The 22,733-nt window shown below is 36.0% G+C and overlaps 1 protein-coding gene across 1 annotated transcript in view; it reads right to left on the bottom strand.

Annotated features, from left to right (window-relative positions):
- The window catches only part of baz (bazooka), a 32,930-nt gene that overhangs the window by 7,294 nt on the left and 2,903 nt on the right, over window positions 1–22,733 (bottom strand).

The following is a 22,733-nucleotide window of genomic DNA, read 5'->3' as shown; positions in this document are numbered from 1 at the left end:
ACCGGCATTGTTTGTAATGGGGGAGCTGGTTACCTATATGGATGGCAGTTCGGATTAAAATAAGCCTACATGCCTACATGAAGCAACTAGTGAGTCAGAGCCATGTGTCGGAAGGTTATCTACATCTCCCTTTATTCTTTCTATCTTTATTTCCACCGAATGGTAGTCTTATGATAACCTTTCATTGCATTCAAGTGCGAGTTTAATATATACATACATATATGTATATCTATATACAGATAATGTATCGTTGATCTGAATCTGTTTCGATTGCAAGGAATTGAGATTGTAAAATGGATTTGATTTGGTTTCTTGTTTCCATTTCTACTGCGATTACCTTCATACACGAATAATTTGATGGCGATGGTGGACGCTTGGGCAATGTCAGGGAATAGGATTTGTGGAGATTGCCATGTGATATGCCCTCATGCTTGGATGCCACCTTGTAGGTGTGTCGCCAGCCAAAGAGTCCGCTCAATTTGTTAGCCAGTGCCGGGCATTTGGGTGGAACATCAAACATATTTCGAAAATCCTTTTTCCTACACTTGACTTGACTTCGACTTTAGTTGCAACTCCTATCGCTTTCCTTTATTTTGTTGTTGTTTTGTTGTGGGTCTTTGGTTTGATTAGCATTTGTTTAGTTCAGTTTTTTTTTTTTTTTTTATTGTTTCTTTTTCTTTTGTTGCACTGGGTTTTGTTTTTATTTGGTTTATAGAATCATTTGTATTTGTGGTTGTTAACGTTATTATTTTCATTGTTTTTTAAAGGAACATTATACCGTTTATGTTAAATATTTGGTATTCTATATAAACAAAAACAAATAGGTATACGTATACGATTAGATTTCTTTACGGTCTAACTATAGATTGTTATCGATGATGCAATTTCACTTCAATCAATCATTCACCTAACCAATTCTCTTATCGACAAAACTTTCGATTTGGTCTTATCAATGAAGAGCACTTCCTTAATATAGATACCTGCGGGACTCCCTTTTATCGGTCCCCCCTCCCCAATATGCCTATATCTTTATATATGTATGCATGTGTACAACATTTGTTGCATCTTTATTGGTGAGAAAAAACAAAACTGAGCCTCAAGTTGAAGGCCTCCTAGTAGTTGTAATAAATTGATATTGATACGATTTAAATCAACTCTAATTAATTATTTACACTAAAAACCAAACACAGACACAGACTTTAAAGTTAAATGCTATATTTACAACACACAAAGTAGGTTGACCAAGAACGATAAACCAATTTTCAATATTTTCTTTAGATGCAATTGAAACAATGCTTAGAAAACAAACATCACCCAAAACTAGTACAAAAGTTGAATAACATTATTTTGAATAATTTATACATATATTTTCTTTCATAATTTATATATATTATATGTACATATATATAGCTTCATTCGTGTTCCTCTACATATATGGGAAATATGCCTAAGTAAATCAACTAGCACGAAACACTATCAATGGAGAGCAACTTTTTGAGTGACTTGAGCTTAATTTTGTGCATCTTTAACTAGATGAATGGCCTTGCCCAGTAATCGAAGGGTATGCTCCGATCATAGAATGACACAGGGAGATGGAGATGGTATAACTGACTACAGGGTATTTGTAGAAACTATAACTGGAACTGGATTTTAGTTTGTTATTGTTTAGACCGCCTCCGCCTAATGTGAAAGAAGCACACACACACACACACACACACACACACACGCTTAGATAGATAGACACCTGTAATACACACTGTAAAATAATGACGCACAGCAGCACCAGCAAGAGCAACAACAATGGATAGCCCATAGTTTTTGAAGCGCCATCAAATCACTGAGCCATGACAACGTGAGAACGAGAGAGAGAGAAGAGCCTGCTCTGGTGGGAGTGTTGCGATTTATTTGCTTACTTAGAAATTTTAGACATGCATTGTTCACTTCAGTGGGTGGCGAGGGGGTGAAAGGAAGAGAAGGAGAAACGGTAAGTCAATTAACTTAAAAATCTAGACTCAAATTTTTGCATAAACACCTTTTTTTCTATTTTTTATGAGTTCAAATGGAATTGAAGGTCAAAAACAGAAAGAAAGAGCCATTGGGCCGAAACTGAGATTGAAAGAGTCATCCAATAATCATTAATTAACATTGGCATTCAGGTGTGACCCAAACAGGGCTGATTGAAGGTGAAAGGGTGTGTATTAATGTGTGTGTATGTTCATTCATTCATAGAAATTCAAGTCAGTTATTATTCATTGTAACAGACTCGTGCATCAAGATGAATTGAAACTAAAATTCGCCATTATTTAAGGATTCGTTTGCGACTTTCGTGGATTGCTAATTCCATTCTGCTTTTATAGTTACACTCATTATAAATTTAATCCACATGTATGTAACAGAATTGACTTTGCATTTCTCATTTCTTATTCATAAAACACACACATTCACAAATAACAATTAGGAAATCCTTAAACAGACTTCGTTTCATTTTATGCCAATCCAATAACTATAGAGAAGTCGACGCTCTATGCATATAAACTACATAATTATATATATGTAAAAGAGGTTCATCGTCATTTGGCTGTTCCCTTCGCCAATCCCAATTTCTGATTCAAATTAATTACAGAAAATGCACTCATAAATTAGCATAAAATGCCATCCATATAAATAGTTTTTTTTTCTTCTTTATAACCTCCCTCAAAAGCCACAACGCCCACCTACATAGGAGGGAGACATGCTCCATAATTCCCTCAAGTTGAAGTTGGTGTTGGAACTGGTGATGGGAGTCTAGGAATTGTGTGAATTGTGTTTTGCCCATAATTTGCAATCAGCTACACGGCTCTCCTCGACATGCGGCAACATTTTACTCAAAATTTGCAGCATCGACTGCAAGATGTCCATTAAAAAGTTTGGGAAAAATACTTTTTTTTTTTTTTGTCTACTGACAAGACAGCAAAAACTTATCTTCTATAGCCGCGTATGTGTATAAAAGCATTCAAGTTTTATATCAACAGTTAAAAAAATAACGACACACCCTTTTAGCCTTGTTTTTTAAAGTGCAGGGTATAATTGCCATATAAAAGTAAAGTGAGGAGACGCGAGACGGTACAGAGAAAACTCAAATTGCATGTTGCCATTATGCGCACGTCTTTCTATGCAAAAAACGCAAAGAAATGCAAGGTAAAAAAAAAAAACAATAAAATACCATGAAGACAAGGAAATTCTCTCATAATCAAGTGTAGCAAAACTCAATGTGGGCGTGGCATATAAAAAGTTTAGGAAAAGAAAAAAGCATTGTTGTTAAACAATCTTAAAGTCAAGTGAAATGGCATTGGAAATTTTAAGGAAAATATTGACTATAATTAGATTTGATCACAAAGAAATAAAATTAAACCATAAATTTGATACAAAACTTAGTTTAAAAATCTTTAATTTCTATCTCTAAAATCTTTTAAGCGAAAAATAATAATTTTTTCCCCATTTTTATGCCTCCTTCCTTTCCATCTGGTTAATTTACATTGTATTTAGCGTACAATCTACATAAATAATTAGCAACAATTGGTATATGCATATATATATATATATATATATATGTATATCTGTTTACCGAATAGCCAGCTCCCCCGACCTTATTTTAATTTTACATTTATTTTTTACTCTACTTTCAAAGCAGCTGAAAACACATGAGCAAAAGCAAGAGCAAGAGAGATTGGGACAGACATAGGAAATAGAGAGAAGGGGGTGAATGACTAACTAAATTGTTGAATTTAATCAGACGCACAGCAACAGCAAAAACCAGAGATAAAACTTTTATCACAAGAAGCAATACATCAATACAAAGGTGAAAATGCATCGGAAAAGTCACCATACAAATATGGCTATTGATGTCAATTGCAACGCTTTCTCAATACATCTCTTGTCTCCTATTTCGAACCACCAATCTCCTCTTCACCCACCTAGACACTACCAGCACCACCATAACCACCACCACTAGCACAATTCGTGTGGCTGTTGTTGGCTTTAAGCAATCATTTTAATTATCAATCATATTTGATATGATTCAACTGAAGTGGCAACAAATGTGGAGTGGGTGGCAGCTTTGCTCCGGGAAATGTCATTATCACTAAAACAATGACGCCGCTTCGAGGTCGTCCACACATACACACACACACACACACACACGCACACATCACATATCACATTTTCATTGCACAAGCGGGAAAAAGTAAAGCAAATGACTCCACTTTGACTGGGCATAATTATAACGAAACGACTAACAAACGAGAAAACTTTTGTTGAACGAACCTTTAACACCCATCAAAAGGCAGAAAGAAAGGAGGGAAAGGAGGAGAAAGAGAGAGAGAGAGAGAGACGCTAGAGATAGTAATGCAATGAACTTGCTCTATACCCCCCAATGAGAAACTTCATATGCCCCAGCTTAGATGAGGCTCATCAACTTTTCTTTTAGCTTTTGCTTTTGCTTTAACTCAATTTCCCCCCCATACGTACATATTTTCTTCTTTTATCTAGTATATATGTACCTACATAAATATATATATATATATATATATATATATATGAAAGTGCAGTTAATTATACGTTATGTTACTATAGTTCACATGCCATATAAGTATACATATATGTATATGTATATATGTATTTATTTCTTAGTATATGTATATAGAGAGAAAGAAATTATACTTAAACCATGTACTTTGGTGGGAATGAGAAGCTAAAAGGTCATTAGTTTCATTCACTATGTGAAAGATCTCTCATTTGTTATACATATACACTGATGAAATCTATATACATACTTACATATATATACATTTATTGTATGATCGTAACAAATGCTCAACTCTAAGCCAAATCAATCAGAGGACGAACATGAATGTCATACTCCCAAACAGTAACATTCAATTTAAAGGAAATTTCCAACGATTAAACGGTGTTAACGAGAGGTGATAGAGTAAAAAGACTATCCAACGATACTATCAATTTTTTTGAATAAATTGGTCAAAAAAGTAGGGCGAAGGCGTCCTAAACCTCATGTGACGGAGTGTATTTGTACTTACGAAACTAAAATTGTTTCGTTCTCTTGTTGGTTTTTGGTTTTTTTGTCGACTAAATCGTGATTTGTTTTTAGTCTTATCAAAGTTAATGAATAAGCAGCAAGCCAGCCCATAATACTCATTCATTAGCCAATGATAATGATGACTCAATGTGTTTACTTCGTTAACTTTATCGCTAAAATTCTATTCTGAATGTCATTGTGGAAACGCTGAGACATTTCGACGTCTTGAACAAATCGTCAAAAGTAAGACTCAAATTAGGAATGTTTTTTTTCCCCTTTTTTTTTCGTCTATGGCCATGTCGTGGGACTATTATGTATTAATATTAATTGTTGTTCACTTAAAAAAAAAAAAAAAAAAGAAATGAAGAAAAAAGAAAACTTTCTTCTGCTTTTAACTGCAACTCAACTGAACAACAAGACACAGAAAAAAGCCGCTTAAACACCGACAACAAAAAAATACACCAAATTTTTACTCTTGTAATTGCCATTACCGAAATATCAAATCAAAAGGGGAGTTTGCGGCGGAGGGGGAGGAAAGGGAGGGGAGTAAGCTAACCGGTTGGCGCTTTCAGATTGCTTGCCCAAAAGTTGATTGAACCTCATTCATTCACTTTGCTTAGAGAAAGACAGTGTGAGTAAGATCAAGAAGAGTGTGGGGGGGGAGAGAGGGGTGAGAGGGCGGCAGGAAAGACAGACAACCGATTGAGTAACACACATTTAATTGATTTAAACCACTCGAGGAGTTTTATAATAACATTATATGTATGTATAACTGTTTAATTGCACGTGAAGCCAAAGCCAAATGAGATCTTTAATGGAGATGAGCCCCAAAGAGGAGCGGAAGAAGATGAGGCTAGGAAGTAAACTGAGAATAGTGGAAAGTAAAAGCACAATTTCGGTAGGTAATTGGGAAAAAGGTTTCAATTTTTTTTAATTCCCTCCAACCACCCCACTCACTGCTCCCCCCCAGGCTAGAAAACACATACATTTCGAAATTTGGTTTCAGTTGATTCAATTTGATTGCAACACACACAAATGTTGGTAACACGTGCCGAGGCATTTCCGAGCTGCAGGTCAACTGAGTTCACTGTCACTTTCACTCATCCCCGCCCCTCCTCCACCTTCGGCCACGATCTTCTCCACCTTCGCCCTCGCTGCACTTGAACAAGTTTTGCAACTGACCACAAAGCCGGGAAGCTGGGGTAACCCAAAAACAAAAACAAAAAAACAGATGTTGTTTCGGTTGGCCCATTACAGTTAATCTAGCCGAAACTACAGTAAAAAAAATAAATAAACATTTTGGGGCCTGACAATGATAATGACTTTCAGATGCCCTATAAGTAGAAAGTCCAAAACGTGCCATTAATAGAATTATTCGGATTTCCATTTCCCTGTAGCTATGTGTAGCATTCAAAACGAAAATCTTTTAGCCCTACTCCTTCTAAAGAGATTTTTAGACGAATGTCCACAATGAAAGATTCCAATATAGCCCATTTGACTCTTAAGTAGAGGGTATTAAATAGGTAGCCGGCATTTAACTGTTCATTTTGATTGTTTCATTTAATGAATGATTTAATTCGATTTTTTTCTTTCTTTTTGTTTGTTTCTCCTTTTGTTGCTGTGGTTTTTCAACTATTTACAAACTACACATGGAGAATTTTTTACAAATAACTTTATTATCGTTAAACAATGAATGAAATTTCATGTTGTTTTAGCCATTAGCCATTATCTGTGGATTTTCAATATTTTTTTGGGTAAATATGATTGCAATATGCATTCACTATATTTTAGCCTTGACTGTAGATACACTGCCACAATAACAACTTTCACTAGACAGGAATGCAACAACAACACCCAGATAGAGAGACCAAACGACTAGAACCAGATTCAAATCCGTCTGTGGTTCTACCAGTTGCAGTCTCTACTATTCTTACCAGTTGGATGTTTAGGTAGCCTTCATCAACGGCTGACCTACTACGAACGCCACACGAAACTGATCAATCTCACGATTGCTGGCTGATTCATTGAATATACTTCTAAATCGGCAACGGCAAACAAAATACAAAATAAGAAACAAGACAAAGCTGTTGTTCTTGTTTTGTTTTAATCTTATCGTTTGCCTATAGTATTTTGTATTTTGTGAGTCCTTCGAAGATAAAATAACTTTCGGTTTACCAATTGCGCTACGTACATACGTACGTACATACCTTTACATAGAATGTTTTAAAAATTGATAAAAATGTTTTTCCCATTGTTTGAGTTTTTTCCCCTTCTCAGAGCAAACGCACCCGCCACACACACACACACCACCACACACACAAAGTGAATTGCGCAAAATAGGTTGTAAAAGACTTTAGATTAATTAATTTACCTATAAATACCAAAATGAATAACTTGACTACCTGCATATGTACATACATAAACTGCTACGAAAAAAATTCCCATTGATTGGATCAACTTTTCAAAGAAGGATTTATGGATAATTTTATTTCCAGCGAGGAAAACTTCGGGCCTGTAACATGAAACTTTACCTAAAGACAAGAAAGAAAACATACAATTCGATGGTTGACTTTTAATTATACCATACACCCATAGGGTGAAATGGTATATTAAAGTCGCTAAAATGTATGTAACAGGCAGAAGGAAGCTTCTCCGACCCTATAAAGTATATATATTCTTGATCAGGATGAATAGCCGAGTCGATCTAGCCATGTCCGTCTGTCCGTCCGTCCGTCCGTCCGTCCGTCCGTCCGTCCGTCCGTCCGTCCGTCCGTCCGTCCGTATGAACACGCAGATCTCGGAGACTATAAGAGCTAGAGCCACCAAATTTGGTATGTATACTCGTGTAGTATGCACATGTTCAGAGTTAATTGGAATTACGGCCACGCCCCCTTACGCCCCCAGGAATCACATAAAACTGTTTTTCTTAAAAAGTATAACAGCTAGAGACATCAAATTTGGTTTATATACTCGTTTAGTTGGCGCGCAGAAACTAATTGTTTAAACTTTTTGCCACGCCCCCCTTCCGCCCCCCGGAATTTACATAACACTGATTTTCTTAAAAACTATGACAGCTACCGACATCAAATTTGGTATGCAGACTAGTTTAATAGACGCGCAGAAACTGGCTATTTAAAAATTTTGCCACGCCCACTTCCGCCCCCCGCAAATCAAACAAAACTGATTTTATCAAAAACAAACAAAGCTAAAGTCACCAAATTTAGTATGTATACTGGCTTAGTATTCGCGCAGAGTATATATATTTTCATATTTTGCCACGCCCACTTCCGCCTCCATAATTAAGAAAAAACTGATTTTCTCCTGTAGTTTTTTGACTATCGCATTCAAATTCGGCAGACTAATTAATCTTATCTATTTCTACAAAACTACCAAATTTTATTGAAATCGGACTAGAAACATGCAAAATATGCGTATAAACGTATTTTACTACGCGGTCCACAAGGCCAGAATTGGTCGTTGGCTAGTAGCGGCGCTAGAGTGCTCGTGTGTTCGTAGAGTGAGCGAGATAGCACATACTATGAAACATGTAAAAACAATTTAATAGACATACATATGTACACTTGGTTTTCGAAATTTAAAAAAAATTGTTTCACCTGGTGTATGGTATACCCGAGTCGACGAGTCGACTTACTTGCTTCATTTTTAATTGATCCTGACAAAGAAGCCATTAAAGGTGAGAGAACAACAAAATAAAACATTCTTTCGTGTTTCGTTTTGGTTTTCTTTTCTTATTTTTGACCTTTCTGTGGGAAGTTTTTCCTTGCGAGTGTGTCTTCGTGTGTGCTAAGACATTTCCTGTTGCACTATTCCTTCATGCGTCATGGGAAACTGAGCAGCAGCAGCACCAGCAGCGGCTGTGGCAGCAACATCATCTACCCCTCAAGAGGATTCGCTTCAAAGACGACTTTAAAATACGCTCGACTCTAGTCTATATACCTATGTACATATGTATCTTTTACTGCAGAATTTTTTGTTTTTCTCTCAACTATGATTGCATATACCCTATATCAAAAGTGACTTCGCCTTCTCACATAATTAAACAAAAATTTGTCTTATCTGAAATTTAATCTGCATATATAGCAGATATATATATAATAAATTTGTATATGTGAATACATATATAAAATATATACATGTGTGTGTATATATTAGATAGCAGTCAATGTTAAGATAAAAAGCAACAAATTGGCTTTGGTTTTGGCTTTTTATTTTCTTTTTTGGCTTAAATTTGCTTGATTTGCCATTAAATTGGGCAACAATAACAACAACACAAAACACATACACATATACAATCGCTGTCAAACTGTATACAGTATTTCTTTTTGTTTTTTGGCAACACTTGAAACAAACAACAACAACAAAAAAATGGCTCACTTGTTGAACATGCCAAAATAACTAAAACTAAACACACACAACAGAGAAATTGTTGTAATTTTATGTTGCTGTTTTTTTTGTGTAGTTTAGCGTTTTATTTATTTTGTTTGCTTAAATTAAACCGTCAACAATTGCGTAAAGGCCAAAACGACGAGCGGCCAACCGACGTCGACGCATTTCGTTGGTTAACTGACTTTTTAGCAGCGACGCTTCGACTACAATCCACCAACATCAGCAGCAATGCCGATCGCAGCGAGTGAGCAAAAGATACAGGTGGTGAGAGAGGAGCGAGAGCAAAAGAGAGTCACTAACACGCTCTCTTAGTGGCAACAGCAGCAGGTAGCAGTGAGCGCAACAAGTGCAGTGCGAGTATATCCAATTGCTGTCAAACTGTATGCATTGAGAATATAGACTTCTCGAATACTTATTAAATTTCTTTTCTCATCTATTTATTGTGTTATTTGCAGAACTGGATTAACCGAAATAGTAAATGTACTAAATTATTAGATTTTAAAGTTATTGAAGAGGGTTTTTTTCTCCACAATTAAATCCGTGATATAAGCACCTAAATCTATCAATATATGTCAGAAATTAAATGTATGTACAATTTACATATACATATATTAATGTACCTTATGTACCTACTTATTTATGTAAGTGAATAACTACTTGAAAATTCAATTATAAAGAAACAATGTCCAATGTTTTTTGTAGTATATATGTACTATCAACATTGAAATTCAATTTTTTTTTATTTCTATCGGTCTTAATATACCCCATCAGTCTGCTAGAGGGTATTACAGCTGACCAAAGAAAAGCTGCACAACAACAACAAGGCAAAAATACATGAAGCGTAACGCCCGCCAGTTATAGAAAAAAAAAAAAAACAACAGCCAAAGAACAATGCAAATTAAAAACAGGAAAAAGGGGATTGCAAAAAAAAAAAAAAAAAAAAGCAATTCATAAATATAAACACTTGGCGTCGAGAATATTAATGAAAGTTTTTAGATTTTATATGAAAACTAACTGACTGACTTCTTTTAGGATATAAGTCTGAATAGTCCAATTGACAGGACACTTGGAAACCATTTCAAATGAATGCACTTCTCCAGAATATTAAAAATACGTACTGAATTTTCAGCACCCTCCCCACATCTCTCACACTCCTTGAACATGTAAATCTGCCATAAAGAGTATTCAGAATAATAGGCGGAGTTAATGATGTTGGTGAAAAACTGGCGACAGGACGTCATTGTCGTTAGGGCGGTATCTAGAGACAGTCAGCTCCGGCGGCAAACATAATTGCCAAGACGATGATGATGATGATGATAATAATAATGGTGGTGGTGATGATGATGATGATGATGATAATAATAATGGTGGTGGTGATGACGATGATGATGATTACCTTCCTTGCTGGCAGGTAAAACGGTAAAACAAACGTAGCAACCACAAATAAATTGGCCTTCAAGTAGTTGCATTTGGCTCAATAGTTGTTGTAGCTGTTCGCTTGGTTTTCAATTGAAATTCTCGCATAATGAAATTAAACGAACTGGAAAGCTTCCTTTTTCCATGAAACAAAAAAATCACCACATTGTGTGGCATAACTTGTGGTTTCGAGTTGTTGGCTTTTGCACATGTATTATGCCTGAATTGGATTTTCATTATTAAAATACAAATAATTTAATTTGTTTCAAATGAATATTCTCTTTCTTCGGGCTGCGCTTTTGAATCATTGAATTCACTCGCTTATTGATTGTTAAAAAGAAAAGCAAACGATTTCGCGCATTATCATCAATCATTTCTTCATTTCGTAAATCTCAATTAAGTTATCAATTTGAAATTGAAAAATTCATTCATTAAAACTCTCGCTCTCTCTTTCTCTCTCCCTCTCTATATATCTCTCTCTTTCTCTATTTTTGATGATGACTCTCAAACTGTTGGTACTCTTTCTATGGATTTATGTGTTTTTAATGGCCCAACCGCTGGAATCCAATAACTTTTGTCACCTTCACAAAAGAGAACACTCAACTTGTCGATGTTAACCACACAAAAATGTAGAAAAAGAGCAACAAACAAAATTAACATCAACACATAAAAAGAAAACTATGCTAAACTTCAATTTATTATAAGTAAAAATTGTTCTCTCTATAACACTCTTCGTTCACTCAGCTGTTTCTTCAGCTAGTCTCGTTTTTCTCGCGTGCCCAAGTGGTTTGACTGGTCCGCTGCTGTGGTCCATGGTTTGGCGATTGGTTAAAACAAAAGATGTGAAACAAAAAATGATTGAGAGAAGAGGCAGAGAAGAAGGGGTCGGGGTATGTTATTGTAAGTTCATTCACCATTTCACCTAATTTTTATACCCTCTAGCTATAACAGTAGAAATCACACAAAACAAAATATAAGAGTATATGAAAGTCGTTAAACTTTTGCTGGACATTTATAGTGTTAACTATTTCGAATCTTAAAAATTATGACATCCAAATTGAAAAGGATTTAGTTATTCAGAGTAATTAGAGTAGACAAAGTTTTTTCTGTACTTTCTCGCTTGTATTATAACTTATTATGTATCTTATTCTTAAAGGTGCGATTCCCGTTTTAAGTTCTGCAACTAATTTTTGGTCTAATTTTTAAATTTAACGCTTCATCAGTTCGATTTACACCTTAGGACTTCCGGCTCAGACCTTAGCACTTTTTACTCAGGCCTTAGCACTTAACAGCAAATGTAAACTCATTTTAACAGTATCATTCGCGAGCACTGTTATTTAACAGCAAGTCCTAAGGTTGAATAAAAAGTGCTAAGGTCTGAGTAAAAAATGCTAAGGTCTCATTTTGGCTGGGCGGGCACATTTAAAAAAATGTTATCTGGATAAACCTTAATGAATGAAATATAGTTTTTATTGCTATTGAGACTATTTACTATTTTTTTAACATTGCGATACTTGTCTAAACTAACTACAGAAAATACTCTGATTTTGTTTGCCCTATATGGCCTGAAATTCATAATATCCGATAAGAGCATTCTATAATTAGTTGTACAACTACGTCTCTTTTTCCAGCTAAGAGGACGACGCGATTACTCTAGGTATCTGTTGCTGCAACAAGAATAACTTACAATTGACTGCACACAAGGCATTACCGGGGCCCAAAAGAAGAAGGTGGAGGTGACATGTGTCACCTTTATGCATACAATTCATTTGTCACAAAATTGTCAACATCATCGTTGTTTGGTGGTCGTTCAACTGGGTCATCATCATTAACCATTGCCGCCGCCGCCACATTCCATACACTGTTTTTTCCCCCATTTGATTAGGTGGTTTCTTATCTTTCGAAATATTTTCCTCGAAAAATATGTTGTGTTGACTTACCTAAAAAGGAAAAAAAAAGCAGAGACAAATTAGATTAGAAAAAATGTAAAGAAAATTTCAATTGAGGTAGGTATGATATATAAAATGGAGCAACACATATAAACTAAATTGATTAATGAAATTGTGCAAGACTTTTTTCCTTAACTTTTATTTCCCATTAAGCAAGGCAGAACTTTAAGTTTCCTGTTTTTGTTTTTGTTTTTTGCTCTATAATCTTGTTAATATTCAGATCGATACATGACAAAAACAAAAGCATGCCTCTGTTGGTAAACTAAGTAAATACAATTCCAATCACGTTTTGTGGCAAGTCAAATCAAAATGTGCCCCAAAGGAGAGTTACGACGACTCCGGTTTCGATGGCCTCACCCACTACCAACACTTACAACAACAAAAACAACCGTCGACTGCCTGTAATTGATCGTGTCTTTGACATTAGAAAACTCAGCTGCATGAAATGTAACGCAAACGCGAAACACGCTAAAAAAAATAAAAATAAAAAAAACTAAAGAAAAAACAAGCAAACAACAACTGGTGCACGGTGGCTAATAAAGCGCACGCAGCGACAACAAATCCACTTAGAAGAAGGTTGTCCCCCACCACCCTCACATCTCCACCTCTGCCTTTGCGTCGATATATGTATGTATGTTGTGAGACGTTAGGTAGGAGAAGCCCCCTAACATAAGGCTAAAATTTCATGCAACACATAAAGTAAAGTGACGTGAATGTATGAGTGGAGGGGGGAGTGTGGGTGTGGTGGGTGGGTGGCATTAGTAATCGGCTAATAACCTTCTCCTCGCAATTCACATCCACCAATTGGTAGTGATTCCTACTTATTAACCTTTTTGAAAAGAAGTCGCAGAAATGTTTTGGATACAAGTGAAAAACCTATCGTATTTCCCCTTATACATATTTCCATCAATAAAACAAAAAAAATTATGGAAAACTCATCATATTCCAATGAGTGAGGGTACTTATATTATTACAGACCTAAGCCAAAATTCAGATCAAAAGAACACTACCGAAAGGAGTCGAGTAAGAAAAGAATATCAACCAAAATAAAAATAAATGGGACAAGGTGATTTTCGAGATGAAAGAAAGAGTCAGTCATAGCGCCCGCTTTATCATTTTTTGTTAGTCATTCGATGGCGGCGCCTAAATTGTAAACAGTTTCCATCTACAGTGAAAACTCAACTGGGCGAACGGGCATATCGAATAATATCGGAGGTATGCGTTAAACGAGTTTTTACTGTACTCACATATGACCAACTAACGTTGTCACGTTGCCTAAGAGGCTTACTTCAGTGCGATCTTCAACAACAACTACAACAAAAACCAATCGGATATTGCGCAAGCAAAGTTTTTTATTTTGTTTTTGTTTTTGTCTTTAATGTGTGTGAATTTCCGCTTTAAGTAAGGTAAACAAGAAGGGAGATTGGAGGAGGAAGAGGAGGTTACGAGTTTTGTCCAAGGCAGGTCAGCAAAGTTCATAATAAAAATAAAACACAAAGCTTAAATAAAATAAAAAAAATTTAGATAGACTGAGGTTAGTTATGCAAAAAATGCCTTTTGGGGTGGAGTGAAAGTGGGAAGGCAGGCAACAAAACAGGTGGACGATGATGAAAACGCATTGCGTTTGCTTTTTTTTTCTCATTTTTCTTTTTCAAGGCAAACTGGCTCCATCCATTCATTCATCCATCCACCCATCAATCAATCAATCAATCAAATAAATTATTAACGTTATTATGTTGTTGTTTGATGTTTGTGTTGTTGTTCGGTAGGCAGATTCAAACGAAATAACTTGGGACCCAGAGAGAAGAACAAAGGAAATGAAAGAAATGAAACTTAAGTGGAAACGAAAGCAAAGCAAAAAAAAAAAAAAAAAGAGTAAACTCTTCTTCAGGTATGTATATACCACAAAACAATATAATTTATTGTTTGTGGAATTGAAAGAGACGACACAGCCTTAGCAGAAATATGTGTATCCAGAATGTGTGTGTAAGATGAGTCGACGACGACAGCGGCGACGACTCGATGAGGGAGATTTCATTATACATAAATACAATTGAGAAAACAAAGCCAAAAAGTACAGTAAAGACAACAAGCTGAACTACTACGGCACTGCCACTTATATACTTAATAATAAGAACTATTCCATAAAGAAACGACTGCAACACTTGGACAAACACGACAAGCAACAGAATATTGAAATTTTGATTGGGTTCTTTTTTTGAATTGTGAATTGTAAATTTTGCAAGCGCTTCTTACCGTATCTCACATAATGTGCTAAAAGAAAGCACTTTTCAAATTCAAAAACACATTTATTGTCATTCATGACATCTCTCTCTTCCCATTCTCGAGGAAACTCAATCCAAAAAAATAAGCACCATAACGATAAACAAAAGGATCGTTTCAAGCCTCTTCAATTTCTATAAATTCTTATTGTGAGGCTAAGAGAAAGAGACTGTCATGGCTTAGAGAAAAACAGAACACAGAGAAGAATAGAGAATGCAAGGAGAGGGGAAGAGGCAACAGGTATGTAAGTACCGGCAAGTCATTGATCAATTTTTTTTCTACGAAAAGCGGCCCACACTTCATTAAAATGAAATTACAACGACGACATAAAAATTGTCAGTTTATGGGATTCAGTTTCTGGCTACTCAGGAATAAAATAAAAAAAAAATGAGCCGCACCTCTCTCTTCTTACTACAAATAATATAATTCGATTCTTAGAAGAATCATATTCACTCAGTCAGACAAGGAAATCAAATCAACAAATGTTCATAAACAAAAGTGAAAAAAAAAGAAATCTCTACTCCTAATACCCGAAAAAAAATATGAAAAACGATGACAAACTTTTTTATGTGCTTCTTTTTTTTTTGCTTTTCTACTATATATAAAAATAAATTTTTACTTTTTTTTTATTGTATATGGAAGTGAAATTAAATGAAACGCTAAATGAATGGGCGGAGAAAGAGAAGAAAGAGGGTGATGCGAAAAGTTGTTAAATTCCCATAAGATGAAAGAAAATAATAAAAATAAAAAAAAAGAGAAAAAAAAAACGATCTAATATCGTGACCATGGCAACAAAAATTGTTAATGCTTTAGACAATTATTTTGATCTCGTTTTGAATACCAAAAGTATTGTAAATATGGAAAGAATTAATTTCATCGGAGCAGCAAAGAAAGAAAACTCGCAAAAAGAAATTGAAGTATTTTTTGGTCTAATGTCGTGAATTAAACACGAAAATTCAGTTAAAAATCATTCAAATCCAATTGAATAAATGGCAAGTATAGAAATCTCTCTATTAGTAGCCGATAAATTTTATCGATAGAGCTATTCGATTGACAGTTTTATGCAGGGCAACATATGTACATATGCGTATATACACATCTATATGCAGGTGCATATGTACTTTACGATTCTCCATGTATCACAGCCTAACGAAAAGAAGGTGTGCAGAAAGTTTCAACAATTTCAAGGCCAAACTCAATGTGGGTGCATATACAAACTTACATACTCTGTGTGAGTTCAATTGGAACGATTTTTCATAGTTGGTGGTGTTTGTTGGGTTTTATTTGGTTTGCCGTCAGGTTCGTGGCTTAAGTCTTTCGTTTTCCCCCTTTCGAGAGTACAGAGAAAAGCAACAACAGGCTGCCGTCCGTCGTCTTCGTCGTCGTATGCTTATTTATAATTATTTAATTAATTAAGCGGCAAAGACAAGCTCAATGAGCACAATTAGGAGTGGGCGTGTCCCTGATTGCCGTTGTTGTTGTTGTTGCCATTCATTTGCACGTGCGGCGCCTACGCAAAAACAAAACAAAATAACTTCAAGCAGGGCCAAGCCAAGTCAAGACAAGCCGGCAAAAAATACCCCGCACAATCTGTTTTTCCCACCAACTACTCTTCACCGCCTCCATTGCGCATTTGTCTTTCTCGTTTACTCTCTTTGTCTCTCCCTGTTTACTTCTCGCCTTTTTTACGACCTTTTGTGGCCTTCAACATTCTTCGGCATTTTGCCGTTTGACAACACTAAAAGACGCAGCGTGTTTTTCTCTCTTTCTCTCAATTTTTTTCTCTTGTAATTTATTCTTTGTTTCAATGATGATGATGATTCACGTGATATCGCTTCCAGGTAGGAAACACCTGGATAAATGCAAACATTTCAAAAAGGGGGTGAAGAAAATGTGAGTCAGCATATGAATTGTTTGATTGCCATATGGAGAAGTGGGCGCTGGGGTGGCTGACAATAGAAATCGAATCATTTTACTCAACTTCCACTTAGAATCGAATAACAATTGGCAAACATTTAACTAGTTGCTTTAAACTGACCTAAGTTAAAATCAGAAAATGTTTAAATGTTTTCGAGTATCTACATATTTTCGTAATGAATAATTTCCTGTTTTGTTTATGGTTCTATTCTGATTTTTGTTGTTGTTGCTTATTATTACCAAAACGTGAGCTACGTTATGGTTTTTAAAGCTTTCAGTCGAGGGGAAATTGAAAAAGCGTATTGACAAACTGCAACTGTAGCCGGCGGGAGGTTGTGTGTATGTGTGTGTGGGCGGGGGTTGTGGGCTGGGAGGGGTATAATGTAGTAGTATTAGGTTTCCAGGCAATGAAATTTACGTTTCGTTTCATTTTTTCGCCGTAATCGCATGGAACATTGACCAAACAGAGAACACAAACTTTTCCGACGATGACAAGGAAGGAGGAGGAGGAGGGGAGGAGATGACGGTATATTGACCCATGCCAACCCTTTTGGCAAACACGTTACATTCCTCTTTATGTACGTGTTGTGGTATATCGGACGACAATTGTCTGACTTCTGTGCATATGTGAATATATATATATATATATATATATATATATATACATATCTGGCATGCACGATCGTTGTTGGGGATTTGTTTAGCGTGCTGCTTACTGATGCCGGGCCCAAAAAAACCCGAACACACACACACAGTAAAATGTACGTGTTAAACGTGTGATGAGGGGCAAGAGAGAGAGAGAGAGAGAGAGGAAGGAAGTTTAAAAAGAGAAGGTGTGGAAGAGAGAGAGGGGAAGTTGCTGTAACATTTAATACCATATATAGTAGTTGCTCACCGATTAGCCCAACTTATGCTCTGCCTCATAAACAATATCTGCCCCCAAAATGTAGCATACTGACAAAGTTACAAATGTGAACAAATGTTACACAATGCCGCATCTAGAAGGAAGCGTAGGCGGTGAAGATTATTTACGGCAAACCCGGTCCTGAAAAGTATCCTTCTATATTCATATGTGTGCCAGATCGCAATAAATTAACTAGTAATTGTTTTTGCTGCTATATTAGTATAATAATAGTTTAGCCAATCTGACTCAATGCCAGTTCCTATTCGATCGAAGGTTATCCACTTGACCCATCAAGAAGTCACTGACCAACTCATAAGTCAATGGAGCATAACCAGCATTGGAAGTCTTCCTTAACCTTAGTGCCGCCCTGTTGCCCGTTGCCCCTACCCATCCGTGTAAAGCTTCATACCATCTAACCAAGCGTAAATATGCCTATGATTAACCACCTTGAAACCTTTTTATTTTTGGGCAAGGCAAATATGAAATACAAATTAATTAGAATGATTTTGGGAAAAAACATATTAATTTAGATGGGCAAGGGGGGCCGAAACGGAGGCGGCTACATGCGGTGGGTGGATGGTTGGGTGTGGTTATTGCATTTCCGTTAAACTATGTAATCATTGCCCTGGGCAACCAACCAATAACGAACGGACGAACCAACCAAACTGTGCTCACACCTGACACTAAAGAGAGCAGAGCAGGGCATATCCGAGCACTCCCTGCATTGTGGCCCGTCAAATTTATCAGGAGTCATCCTGTACAATGAAAAGAACATCTGTCCAAAGGGGCGCGGGCAGCCAATACACACACACGTGCATACACAACACGCGTGCGTGACCAAAATAGATACTCAATTAGTGCGGCAGCAATAAAAACTATTTGTAATTCTAGTAGGAGATTCTGTTTGTCGTTGTTGTCTCTGTTATTATTGTGGTTGGTGGTGGCGGTGGCGTCGACTGTGGTGCAGTGATCGTGTGTGCCCTGAAACCCTGAATAGAAATCGTGAAATCGTGCTGCCATGCAAATGCTCTACAAAAGCATCCTCCCTCTAAGGCAGCATTAAGCACAGAGAAAAAGAAAAGAACGAGAGAGAGAGAAAAAAGGTATGCATATTTATACCCTGTTTTATTTCTATCATTTCCCCAGATATATGTTTATAAACAGGCCTATTCTTGGTTTTCCACTAACAAAAAGGGAAGTGATTGGCTCAAAATCAAACGCAAAAACAGATATCTCTCTTATAATGCTTTATGACACGTTTTGAGTTAATATTTTTAACCCAAGCAAGGATAGTATCTCGCTCTATAGAGCGACAGAGAGATAGATAGATGGAGAGTTAAAACAAAATTCATTTCAAATTGATTTCAATTCAATAAAACTCAAATGAATGCATTTCGATTGTTGTGGGCGTTCGTGTAGGTTTATTCTATTTGCTTTGAAATTATTTTCAATTACATTAGTCGAATAGAATTTTAGAATTTGTGTGAATTGAGGCTAACGATAAAGAGACAATTAGACAAGTATATAGAAATTCAACTGAATTTCATGTCCAAATTCGGTCTCAGTCAACCCACAAAGGCTTGCAAATACATATTAATACAACAAAAACTATAAATGTTCTATAAAGACAGAGCGAGAAAGAGAGAGGGAGAAAGAGAAATGACGCAGCTATGCGACAGTCCCCCATATATAGGTCTCTTTTGAATGTATGTATCATATATTAAGGTTGCCCATAACAACCGACAAAACAGAAACTAAAAATGCAGTCAACCCCCTGTTAGTTGGCTGAAAAAAAAAACTTCTGTCGCCTACCTAGCAGCTACCTAAGCTGACTACCTGTCCGTGTCGGGGGCAGCCGTCTATAGGCTATAGGGTAGGTACACACACACAGTTTTTAATATGTAGGCTCCTACTATGGTTGCCACGTCTCTCTCTCTCTCTCTCTCTCTCTCATCTATCTCTCTCCCTCTTTCTAGTCCAAGGTTTAGTTTAGCTAAAGTTAAAGCGCAATTGATTTTTCTGTTATTTCGCGTTGTTTTTATTGTGTCCATTCTTTGGATACATTGTAAATGACAAATCTTCGAATAGTACAGACAGTTTTTTAAATTTTCTCTCTTTTGTACTTCGTGGTAAAGAAGTTTCTTTCAGAATCATTCAGTTTTCGAAGAATTGAAAGAATATTAATGACAAAAATTTTAACATAGAATCGCAAGTTAATCCATAGAGTTACCAAATTGGTTTGCAGACTCGTGTAGTGATCGAATCATTTGCCACGGGCACTTTTTGAATTTCCTATACTAACTTCTATCAAAATGCCGAACTTTTTAAAAATTTGACTAATAACATCCAAGTTATCCGTATAAACATTGTTTACTAGAGCCAAAGTTGGCCGTCTGTTGGTAACTGCGATAGAGTGCTCATGTTCTTGAAAAAGTGAGCGAGATTTACTTTGGACTTATAAATTTAAAAAGGTTGTTTTTGCCTGGTGCATGGTATACCGATGTCGGCGAGACTACTGGCTTTCTTTCTTGTAAGTCCGATTGGGTTAAATATTTGCTCTATTAAACGTTGCGTTTGTGAATAACAACAATTTCAATGGGATTATTGTTGTATATTATAAACCTGAGTTTGTTGTATTATTTGTTCCCAATTGTTTTTAAAAAATTTTCAATGAGGTTAGCCAACATATTTGCACCATTCCTAATAATTGTAGAGGCGAGGGGTTCATGCCAATTAAAATGCACTAAACAAACATAAACTAAAATGAAATCGGGAATGGAGGGGAGAGAATGGCGGTGTCGGTTAGCACATCTAGCGGAGATTATTCTCCTTCTTGTCGTTTTCGTAGTTGTTGTCGTTGCTTTTTATGACTAAATATAATTTACAAATTGCGCAAAACAGGTTTGCCAGCAGCATTTTTTTCAGTAGTTTTTTTTCAGCTGCCGTTTTGCTTGCCCCCAAAAAAAACAACAACAACAAACAAACAAAAAGAATTCACAAACACCAAAAAATGCTCAATGAATGAAGTAGCAACAGATTTTCATACCCTGCAAAAAGGGTATATTAGTGTGATCAAATAATGTAAAATTCTATGTAGTCGGTTAGGGTATCTCAAAATCGTTAAATGCTTACTGTTTATCTATAACTTTTTTTTCTGTTGCTCAAGTTTCTATTATTGTATGTAATATATAAATGACAAATACAAAATTTGTGATAAGGAGACATGTGAGAAATAAGTATGACAAATCGCAATTAAAATAAAAACTGGAAACAAATATAGAACATACCTTCGGAAATTTATCGGAAGCTAAAAAAGCATTTGACGGGAATCCCCATTAGATCAAGAAGCCAATTCACTTCATATAATTAGTAGGTACAATTAACGAATATTTGAATGGTGCATTTAATTAATTAATCATTTAAGAATGATAAAGCTTTTAGCTTAGTCTAAAAGATTTTGTGGGTACAATAGCCAAAATGTATATACCCTTTATTCAGCAAGTGCATAGAAAACGCCCACTAAACAGAAACAGAAACTACAGCTTTTTCACATACACAAAGAACTTGATCGCTGGACAAGGAGAATATGGGGGCGGGCGGATAAGTAGGGGGACCCCTCCGTAATGCATGGCCGACAAGCCACATAAGAGATGCTTGGCTTATGAGTCAACCATAGTAGCAATATTTGAAACGTTTATATATACATATATATGTACATATGTATATATGTGGGAGGCAACAACTATTGATTTTAGAACCTACAACTGTTTTTTCTGCTATAGATCGGCGGTTAACGATGCTATCATGTTTGCAACACTTAAAATTGTGATCACAATTTGAAATTAAATGCTTATTACTACTTTTCATTTTTTCGATACCCTTGCAGAAAAGGAAACGACACGTTTTGGACCACACAAACAGCATCAGGACGAAAACCGCCGTTTCATGCCTTGTCCCTCATTTTGAGAGCTACCGGAATGGTTTCTTAGATATTTTATTCTTGGCTTTATTTTTATACACATGCAAAAAGGTATGTTAAGCATATTCGTCCATATAGCATATATATTCTTCATCATCACGACAAATTAAGTTCGGATAGCAAAATATCCTTCAGTCTGGATCAACGAAAACTTCTCCTAGACCTTCTTCTGCTTCTATATCTTAGATATCTCGAACTCATCCGGATCGGACCAAACAAAGCGCAAAGCAGTGGCTTTTCTGAATAGCTGTTACATACATACATATATAGTTCTCATAGGAACAATGGGTCGAAATCAGTTACTTTAATCAATTATTTCTTCACTTTTGAATGCATTGAAATTTAATTTTAGCGGCACTTTCCTCTTATAAGAAGTTTGCCCCGAAGTTAGTTTTGCGTTGCCATGCGGATTCGAGACGAAATGGTATCTTATTTTTGAGACTTCTTTCTTCAATATCTGAAAACAAAGCTCTGATTGCTTACGAGCAGCTGCATTTTTTTTTTATACATCAGGGGTGGACTGCATGAAGGTTGGGAGGGCTACTTAAATTCATCTCTTGACGATCGGGATCTCTCTATCATCTATACATTGTATTTTGCCAATTTTGTAGCGATTTTAGTCTAAATTCCTAAATAAAAAAGGGGTTTCCAGTGACATCTTTTATTTATTTTTGAAGATCTTGTCCCAGTCCAACTCCTAAACAGAACGCGAGCATACACATGTATACACATTTGTATATATATATTTGTATGTATGAGTGTATGTATATACAGACATTTGTACATATGTAAATTGCCGGTTAAAAG

The sequence above is a fragment of the Drosophila tropicalis genome, unplaced genomic scaffold, assembly GCF_018151085.1.
Source record: "Drosophila tropicalis isolate 14030-0801.00 unplaced genomic scaffold, ASM1815108v1 contig_158, whole genome shotgun sequence".
Lineage (NCBI taxonomy): Eukaryota > Metazoa > Arthropoda > Insecta > Diptera > Drosophilidae > Drosophila > Drosophila tropicalis.
The sequence above is the reverse complement of the archived record's forward strand: the minus strand, read 5'-3'. Positions and strand labels throughout refer to the sequence as shown.